The sequence below is a fragment of the Hypanus sabinus genome, chromosome 29, assembly GCF_030144855.1.
Source record: "Hypanus sabinus isolate sHypSab1 chromosome 29, sHypSab1.hap1, whole genome shotgun sequence".
In the NCBI taxonomy this organism is placed as follows: Eukaryota; Metazoa; Chordata; class Chondrichthyes; order Myliobatiformes; family Dasyatidae; genus Hypanus; species Hypanus sabinus.
The window spans coordinates 7,759,631-7,770,668 of NC_082734.1; positions in this window are offsets into that span (position 1 = coordinate 7,759,631).

Genomic DNA, 11,038 nt, shown 5'->3' on the forward strand with positions numbered 1-11,038 from the left:
TATATAACCATATAACAATCACAGCACGGAAACAGGCCATCTCGGCCCTCCTAGTCCGTGCCGAACTCTTAATCTCACCTAGTCCCACCTACCCGCACTCAGCCCATAACCCTCCACTCCTTTCCTGTCCATATACCTATCCAATTTTACCTTAAATGACACAACTGAACTGGCCTCTACTACTTCTACAGGAAGCTCATTCCACACAGCTATCACTCTCTGAGTAAAGAAATACCCCCTCGTGTTTCCCTTAAACTTCTGCCCCCTAACTCTCAAATCATGTCCTCTCGTTTGAATCTCCCCTACTCTCAATGGAAACAGCCTATTCACGTCAACTCTATCTGTCCCTCTCAAAATTTTAAATACCTCGATCAAATCCCCCCTCAACCTTCTACGCTCCAATGAATAGAGACCTGTGAGAATTTCTGTGTGAGAATACTTGTTCGCAGACCCCAGCATCAATTGGGTTATGATTTGTAACTTTAAAACATTAAACTAATTCAAAGGAAGACACAGGAGACCAAAATGTGAATGTAATTCCGTTTTTCACTTTAAGCAAGGCATGGTAGTGCGATGACGTATGCAATTCATGTATTTATAATCTGTAATGAATTACTTAATTGAACGAGAATATTTACAATATTACTCAAGTATTAAATACACAACACTCCTACTTGCTTAGCTCAACTCAATATAGGATGAATCTCAAATATATACACAATATTGCTCTACAGAACAGCTAATACACAGGTGTCCACAGCATAGTAAGTTGTCCCAGTCAGGCTTAAAGATTTAATCACTGTGGAGGATTTCTTATTCTTGTGGGATAATGTCTTTCCTGAAAAGGAGGTGGGAGGAGTGGTGGGGAATCACTCTGCTTGGCTCGTGACTGTGAGACAATCTCTGGTTCTGAGGCCTCCTCCGTGGTGGTTGCATGATTGACTCTGAGGCTACAGAAAGTGGTTCTTACAGCTCTAGCACCTTTCTTCTCCTTTTCAACTTGTCTTTCTTTCTATTTTCCTTTTTCTTCTTTCTGGGATGCCTACCTAGACCTTAGGAAGGTGCATTTAGTTCACTGGAGTATTATCTTATCAATCCTTCTTTTGTTCCCTTTACAATCTGATCTCTTCTCTTGGTTTCCTCATTCACATCATCTGTTTTCATACCTCCACTGACTCCTTTTTGGTCTTCAATCCATCCAGCTGGGCTTTGGTCTTTGCATCTGCTTTTACAAGCAGTTTTTTTTTTTGTCTCCCACTTGAAATAATCTTTGTGCATGCAGAGTAGAGTTTGGTCCTTTATACTCACAAAGCTGAATGCTTTCACCTTTCCTGGAGCTCCCTGAACTCTCTTCCAGCTTAAAACCCAGCCACAGTTTGCAAGTAACTGCAACATATCAGAAGCTTTCTCAGGTGTGTTGTCGACAAGAACTATTGGAGTCAGAGCACTGATTTTGTCACTTTCGTGTTTTCTCTGAGCAGCACAGTCCTCCTTGGTCCAATATGTTTTCCAACCAGAGGCACAGAAGTTGGCACCAACATCTGCCTGTCCTCTGTTGGGCAATGGTTCATGGTCTTCAGCATGGAGACTGTTGTGGCATCATCCAGTACCTTTCTTAATTTGCTTTCTGTTGACTTTATTCTAGAGGATGTGGCATGTAAGTGGTGGATGGATCGCCAATCAAGTTGTAGTCGTCTCATCCAATCACATCCCAACAATGCTAGCCCTCCTGTTTTTACCACATACAGGATCAATGTGGCTTTGTGGTTGTTGAATTTCACTGTCCTGGATTTCATTCCTATAGGAGTTATCTTTTCTCCAGTTCTCAGTTGGATACCTGCAAAGTTTAGTATCTTTGAAATGTCCAAACTCGATTTGTGGAATCGGTTCTAAATCCTGCATTATTTTTACAGTATCAGCAAACCTAATTTCTGCTGGTTTGGTTGGAGCAGTTAAACTTCAAAGCAAACTGCGTCCCTTTAAACCCAATGTGCTGAGCAAAATTGGTACTTGCTTTTCTTTGGCTATTTCATTTTCTTTAAAATACTGTTCAATTAGTTCAGTGTACATGAGCCAGTTATCCCTTGTGCAATTGAACACATCTATCCTTCTGATGTGTAGCCAGCTATTTCTGCTTTTTAAAATGATTATATCACCTATGCTCACTCTTCATGAACCTGTGAATTATTCCATTTACGGCCTTATTTTTTAACTCGACTGTCTCCTCATGTGCTACGCTGCGCTGTTTTTTTCACTTGCCATTCCTCATTGTGCTTTTAAAAAATGTGACCATCTCGGGTTCATTTAAAAAAAAATACTTCATGGTCACTTTTATGTTTTTTGTAACTTCAAAACATTAAACTAATTCAAAGGAAGACACGGGAGTCTGAAATGTGAGTCTAACTTTGTTTTTTACTTCAAGCAAGGCACGCACGCATCACATGGTAGTGTGATGACATATGCAATTCACGTATTTTCTTATGTAATGAATTACTTAAATGAACAAGAATGCTTACTCAACCAAAATATTTACCATGTTACTCAAACATTACTGAAATATTAAACACCCAACAAATTGTGCTCTGTCAGAGAATCTTCAAACATTTACTACATGCAGAGTATGACTGGCTGTGACCAATATTTGGAGCCTGATCTTCCACAAGCTTCACCAGATTGAGGGCAGTGAATCAAAGTCCCCTTGCTGCTTCCCTTATTGTCCCTTAGACCAGTGCCAATTACCCCTCTGACCACCAGTTAGCCAATGCCCCCCCCCACTTCCGACTCCACTCTAATCTCACAATTGATGACTATTTCCACTAAACCAAAAAAAGTGGTGTAAAGCCAATGTGTTCCAACTCAACTCCCAGCAGACCCCAGTAAAGCCAATGTGTTCCAACTCAACTCCCAGCAGACCCCAGTAAAGCCAATGTGTTCCAACTCGACTCCCAGCAGATCCCACTAAAGTCAACATGTTCCAAAACAACTCCAAACGGATCCCAGTTCCCTGCTGGTCCTTCCTAAGTGCCTGCTCCTGACTATAGGCTTAATGCAGGTAATTAGAACTAGCAGGGAGGATGCTGTAACTATTTATGCACTGCAACATTAGGCGCCATGATAGTGTAGTGGCTAGCATGACTCTATAACAGCTTGGGGAGTTGGAGTTCATAGTTCAAGTCCCAGTGTCCTACATAAGGAGTCTCTGTACGTCCTCCCAGCAGAATGCAGGGTTTTCCCTGGGAGCCCTGGTTTCCTCCCACAGTCCAAAGACATACTGGGTAGGTTAATTGGTCATTGTAAATTGTCCCGTGATTAGGTTAGTATTAATCAGGGCTGTAGGTTTGCAGAGCAGTGTGGCAGAAGGGCTAATCCTGCGCTATATCTCAAGAAATAAATAACTAAATACACTTGATGTCTTGACTCATACACTGAATGTCCATAATACAAGGGCAAGCACGATGTAATTGGAGCAAGCGTAAGAAACAAAATGTATGGTGCATACATCAGCAGCTTCCTGTGCCCTGATACCACAGACAGTTAGAATGAGGAGGCATGCATATACAGAGATCCAAAGCACATTTATTATCAAAGTATGTATGCAGATTTGTCTTCCCACCGATGGCCACAAAACAAAGAAACTCTATGGAAACCATTCAATGAAAGCATCAAACTCAATGCTCAAAAACAAATCGCACAAATGTCAAAAAGAACAAGTGAAAAACACAGACGATCAAATGTCAAACCACTGAAACAGTCCAAGAATATTCACTAAGCTTAGTTCAGTTCAGTTTAGCTCTGCGTTGTTTGTTGACTGCAAGCCACAGAGCCAGTCCGCCCCGATCAAAATTGCACAGAATAGAAATAAAAAAAAGAGTAACCATTAATGCATCATAACATGGACTATAGAGTCCAATTCACAAACCATGTCAATTAAACCAAGACTCTGGAACCTTCCTCCGGGAGCAGTGAGCGAGAGTGAGGAAAAGACCGGTCAGATTCAGATACCTTCCTCTGGCAGCAGCCAGTGAGAGGGAGAGAGAGACTGGTCAAGCACAGGCAGGTGGTGCTGAACATCCACTCGACTTTCGCTCTCATCCTCGTTGATTTCAGTCTTGCTCTCCGCTTTAACCAGCTAGATCGGCGAGAAGTTGAGCCAATCATGGGCTTGAGTCAATCATCTCCAAAATCTTCACTGAATGCTGGCGCCATCTAGTCAAAACATTTTAATTTTGCCATTGTGTCTGTCAGTTGTCTTGTCTGACTGAGATTGTGTACTTGTGTTGTGAGTTGTGGGTTGTGTTTTTCGATGTGCATATTACAAAAAAGACATCTAAAGTGCCACGCAGTTTTCACGCCATGTAAAAATTTCCAGCTCAGGGGAGTGCTTGGTCCATGCAGCTGTAAGAAAATTAGAGGGAATGTTGATTGCAGCTCTATGAAACTCTGGTTGTGAGGTAAAGTTGCAGCTCTATAAAACTTTAATTAGACCACACTTGGAATATTGTGTTCAGTTCCAGTTGCCCTATTATAGAAAGAATGTGGAAGCTTTAGAGAGGGGGAAAAGGTGATTTACCAGGATGAGGCCTGGATTGGAGACCATGTCTTATGAGGATTGGCTGAGCGAGCTAGAGCGAAGAAGAATGAGAAGTGACTTGACAGAAGAGTACAAGGTGATAAGAGGTGTAGATTGAGTGGATAACCAGAGATTTTTCCCCCCAGGGCAGAAATGGATAATACACGGGGACATAATTTTAAGGTGATCAGGGGAAAATATAGGTGGGGATGTCAGAGGAAAGTCTTTTGCACAGAGAGATTGGCAGGTGCTTGGAATGCTCTGCCAAGGGCGGTGGTAAAGGCAGATACATTAGGGACGTATAAGGCACATGGATGTTAGAGAAATGGAGGAAAGGGTGCAAAGGGTTAGATTAATCTTTGAGTAGTTTAAAAGGGCAGAACAACATTGTGGGCTGAAGGACCTGTAATGTGCTATGTTCCTCAAGTTCAATAATTTTCAGTGCAATCAACATTGACGTGATTAGTGAGAATTCACCTACACAAAACATTACTTATGCTGGAGTTCAAGAAAACTAATCTTATAACCAAAATAAGTCCAGAAACACACAGATCTTTACAATACCCTGAAATTGTACCCTGAAGTTCAACATTTACAGGATAACGGCAATCTGTCAGGAGGAGCTGCAAATTAAGCTCTGGGAATCTGGAGGCAGTGCAAGTGTCAGTCCTCTGAACGACTTGCCTTGGCTCTGTAATAGTTTCAAACCAAGCTCTACATGACGTGTATCAGTGACTGTATCAATGTGCGTGTGGATAAAGTCACTGACTATGCAGCCTGTCATATCTGAGCTCTTTGCAAAGTGATAACTCCTTTGTAAGTGGCATTGAAGGAAGTTAAAGGAAGTTGTCCAATGCTAGAAACAATAGAATGCTTTCTTTCAATTAAGTTTAAGCTTGAACTGCTTTTTAATTGCCACATAAATTGCACCCTATCAAAGATACTTAATTGCCTGTGTAATGTGCTGCTAATGTTAATACTAACAGAACTGAAAAAATAAGCAAGAATAAAAGAAAAATAAAGCATTATCTTGTTTCTAGCATTAGCCCACTCAACCCCCACCCACAACACTACACAGAGTTCAACTGACCTAGTACTGAGCCTCATCTTATGTATCTCCTGTACCTAATAAAGAGGCTATTGAGTGTATATAACCATATAACCATATAACAATCACGGCACGGAAACAGGCCATCTTGGCCCTCCTAGTCCGTGCCAAACCCTTAATCTCACCTAGTCCCACCTATGCGCACTCAGCCCATAACCCTCCACTCCTTTCCTGTCCATATACCTATCCAATTTTACGTTAAATGACACAACTGAACTGGCCTCTACTACTTCTACAGGAAGCTCATTCCACACAGCTATCACTCTTTGAGTAAAGAAATACCTCCTCGGGTTTCCCTTAAACTTCTGCCCCCTAACTCTCAAATCATGTCCTCTAGTTTGAATCTCCCCTACTCTCAATGGAAACAGCCTGTTCACGTCAACTCTATCGATCCCACTCAAAATTTTAAATACCTCGATCAAATCCCCCCTCAACCTTCTACGCTCCAATGAATAGAGACCTAACTTGTTCAACCTTTCTCTGTAACTTAATTGCTGAAACCCAGGTAACATCCTAGTAAATCGTCTCTGCACTCTCTCTAATTTATTGATATCTTTCCTATAATTCGGTGACCAGAACTGCACACAATATTCCAAATTTGGCCTTACCAATGCCTTGTACAACTTTAGCATTACATCCCAACTTCTGTACTCAATGCTTTGATTTATAAAGGCCAGCATTCCAAAAGCCCTCTTCACCACCCTATCTACATGAGACTCCACTTTCAGGGAACTATGCACAGTTATTCCTAGATCTCTCTGTTCCTCTGCATTCCTCAATGCCCTACCATTTACTCTGTATGTTCTATTTGGATTATTCCTGACAAAATGTAGAACCTCACACTTCTCAGCATTAAACTCCATCTGCCAACGTTCAGCCCATTCTTCTAACCGGCATAAATCTCCCTGCAAGCTTTGAAAATCCACCTCATTATCCACAACACCTCCAACCTTAGTATCATCGGCATACTTACTAATCCAATTTACCACCCCATCATCCAGATCATTTATGTATATTACAAACAACATTGGGCCCAAAACAGATCCCTGAGGCACCCCGCTAGTCACCGGCCTCCATCCCGATAAACAATTATCCACCACTACTCTCTGGCATCTCCCATCTAGCCACTGTTGAATCCATTTTATTACTCCAGCATTAATACCTAACGACTGAACCTTCTTAACTAACCTTCCATGTGGAACAAACCTTCCATGTTTGTGATTTTCTGCCGCTCTGACTCATTCACTTCAAAGTTAGATGCGCTGTGCATTCTGAGATGCTCTTCTGCACACCATCATTGTAACACATGGTTATTGAATTGCTCTCACCTTCCTGTCATCTTAACCAGTAACGTCATTCTCCACTAAACTCTTTCATTAACAAGACATTTTCACCCACATAACTACCACTCACTGGATGTTTTTTTTGTTTGAGATACTCAAACCACCCCATCTGGCACGAACAACCATTCCATGGTCAAAGTCACTTAGATCACATTTCTTCCCCATGCTGATGTTTGGTCTGAACAACAACTGAACCTCTTGACCATGTCTGCATGCTTTTCTGCTTTGAATTGCTGCCTCATGATTGGTGGATTAGATATCATACAGGTGTGCCACTGACCGTATATAACAATAACTTGTACAGTTTTTTATGCGTTTGCTTGTATATTTAATATTTATTGTGTTTCTTTGCTTTTTAGATGAGTTTTTATGCTTTTCTCTGCAGTCCATGTTTTGACTTGTTTCTGGTTCTGGTTACTCTTTTTATTGCAATTTTGTACGATTTTGATTGGGGTGGACTGGCTCTGCAGTCAACAAAGGACGCTGTGCTAAATTGAACTGAATTGAAACATCCCTGGACTGTTTCAATGACTCTGTGGTTTGATGATTTATATTCAGTGTGTTCTTCACTCGTGATTTTACCGTTTGCATGATTCGTTCTTGTTTTTTTTTGCACCTTGGTTGTTCAACATTTTCTGTGATCAAGTTCCATGGTGCTTTGTTGTTTTGTGACTGTCCGTGGGAAGAAGAACCTCCGGGTTGTACTCTGCATGCATACTTTGATAATAAATGTACTCAAAATCTTTGAACTTTGTTTATTGTGTTTTTTTATGCTGCATTGGATTCGGAGTAACAATCATTTTGTTTTCCTTTTAACTCATATACTGAAGAATAACAAAAAAAACTGTGAATAGTTCCCTTTGTTCTCCCCAATCTTCTCCCACCAGCTCCGCAGTCTAAAGTTAACTTGCTTACTCCCTTCCTCATTTGCGATGAATGGTCCAAGACTGAAATATTAACTGTGTTTGTCTCTCCCTGCTGAGAGCCTTTAACCTTTCAAGTAGGAACGATGTTTTGTGATGATAGATTTTCCCCATTGCAGAACAGAGTCCCAAGAGTGTGGGGGAGAGTGGTATGAGTTTCTGATGTGGTTATAACGGAGATTATTCACAGTTTTCTATTATTATGTATTGCATTGTACTGCTGCCGCAAAGTTAACAAATTCCACAACGTATGCCGGTGATACTAAACCTGATTCTGATTCATGTGAACAAAACTCACCTGCAGCAGAATACCAATCATTCAATACAACCACTGGAGTTGAGTATGATGTGTTGTCTCTGGGATGTTAGGGTGGATTTCCTTAATGAAGAACGCCTGTGCGTGACTTTGCTTAACGCGGGGTGGCTGCTGTGCGTGTGCAGCCACCACACGGTCACGGTAGTGTAGTGGTTGGCACCACGTTTTACAGTATCAGCGACCCGGGTCCATTTCCTGCTGCTGTCTGTAAGGAGCTTGTACGTTCTGCCTGTGACTGCGTGGGTTTCCTCCAAGTGCTCCAGTTTCCTCCAGTACTGGCTGGTAGGTTAATTGGTCTTTGTAAATTGTACCATGATTAGAACCATAGAACATTACAGCACAGAAACAGGCCTTTTGGTCCTTCTTGGCTATGCTGATCTATTTTTCTGCCTAGTCCCTCTGACCTGCACCTGGCCCATATCCCTCCATACACCTCTTACCCATGTACCTGTCCAAGTTTTTCTTAAATGTTAAAAGTGAGCCCATATTTACTACTTCATCTGGCAGCTCATTCCACACTCCCACCACTCTCTGTGTGAAGAAGCCCCCCCACCAATGTTCCCTTTAAACTTTTCCCCCTTCACCCTTAACCCATGTCCTCTGGTTTTTTTCTCCCCTAGCCTCAGTGGAAAAAGCCTGCTTGCATTCATTCTGTCTATACCCATCATAATTTTATATACTATCAAATCTCCCCTCATTCTTCTACGCTCCAGGGAATAAAGTCCTAACCTATTCAACCTTTCTCTATAACTCAGTTTCTCAAGTCCCGGCATCATCCTTGTAAACCTTCTCTGCACTCTTTCAACCTTATTAATATCCTTCCTGTAATTCGGTGATCAAAACTGCACAGAATACCCCAAATTCAGCCTCACCAATGCCTTATACAACCTCATCATAACATTCCAACTCTTATATTCAGTACTTTGATTTATAAAGGCCAATGTACCAAAAGCTCTCTTTACTACCCAATCTACCTGTGACACCACTTTTAGGGAATTTTGTATCTGTATTCCCAGATCCCTCTGTTCTGCTGCACTCCTCAGTGCCCTACCATTTACCTTCTATGTTCCAAAGTGCAATACCTCACACTTGTCTGTATTAAACTCCATCTGCCATTCTTCAGCCAATTTTTCCAGCAGGTCCAAATCCCTCTGCAAGCTTTGAAAACCTTCCTCTACGGTTACGCTAGGGTTAAATTGTTGTGTGGTGAGACTCAAAGGGCTGAAAGAACCTGTTCTATGCTGTAACTCAATAGATAAATAAATAAACAAACAAATAAATAGACCTTGACAGATCGAAGTCAGAGTCCAGTGACATGGAATGCAAAACAACTTGGAACCATTCACTGCTGCAACCTTGCTCCATCTTCACTGCCACTATGACATGCCATCATCTTCTACCAGCTCCACCACTGAGCTTGTGTTTGGATTGTTCTTTGTCGACACTGGTGACCCCACCACGAACCAAGCACCAGATCTCTAAAGCCTAGACAGTACTGCTCTAGGGACCTCAGGGTCTCTCAGCCCGCTCCACCACGACAAGGTGACGATCCTTGTCGAAGAGCCAGATACTGAGCAGACCAGGCTGCTGTAAGGGCAGAACAGAGGTACAGCTCCGTCATGGGCGCAATCCTTCTCACCATTGAGGATACCTTCAGCAGGTGATGTCTCAACAAGTCAGCATCATTATTAAGGACCCCCATCAGCCAGCACCCGCTGTTTTTTCACTGTTACCATCAAGGAGGAGGTACAGGAGCCTGAAGGCAAACACTCAATGCTTTAGGAACAGCTTCTTCCCCTCTGCCATCAGATTTCTGAACAGACAATGAACCCATGTATGCTACCTCACTATTTCACTCTTTTTGCACTATTTATTTATTGTATATATATAATTGTGATTCATAGTATATTCTATGTATTGCAATGACTTCTTCCTCAAGTTAACAAATTCCATGACAGGTCAGTGATAATGAAACCTGTTCTGATTCAGCTCGTGGAAGCCACCACCTCTCATCTCAAGGGAGCTCGGCTCGATCCCCCTGTCTGCGTGGAGCTGTCACGTCCCACCCCCGTGATTGCACGGAACCGCCCCCTCCCCCCACCCCGCCCCGCGCGCGCTCCCGATTCCTCGCGCATCCCAAAGATGGGCAAGTCGGTAGCGGCTCAGAAAATCGTGTTGGCTTTAACAGACACGACCACCGCTTTACACTGGTCACCTGGGAAGGGGCTGTCACTTCTCAGGGAGCAGAAGCTGTGAAGGGCTCTGGAGATAAGATGGGCACATACACCCGTCCTCACCAAGGGGAGCAGTTTCAGGTTCCTGGGTGTCAACATCTCTGAAGATCTATCCTGGGTCCAAAGATCTGATGCAATTACAAAGAAGGCATGGCAGCTATGCTTCATTAAGAGTCACCAATACTCTAGCGAATTTCTGCAGATTTCACCCGGAACTCTGGTCCGGAGGGGGCCAGTGCGCTGGATCGGAAAATGCCGCGGAGGACTGCAAAAACTCAGCCAGCTCCATCACGGAAGGCATGGCAGCTATATCCCACTGAGAGTTTGAGAAGAGTGGGCACGCCACCAAAGACTGCAGCAAATTCCAACATTTGTACCGGCTGCACAAGCGCCTGGTACGGAGGATCGGGAAAAAACTGCAGAGGTTGTAAAATCATTCTGTACTGTTATTTAGCAATAAACTTCACAACGTTTGCCACTGATAATAAACTTGACTCTGATTCTGATCAACCTGTCTATAATGAAGAGCCGAATGTTTACACAA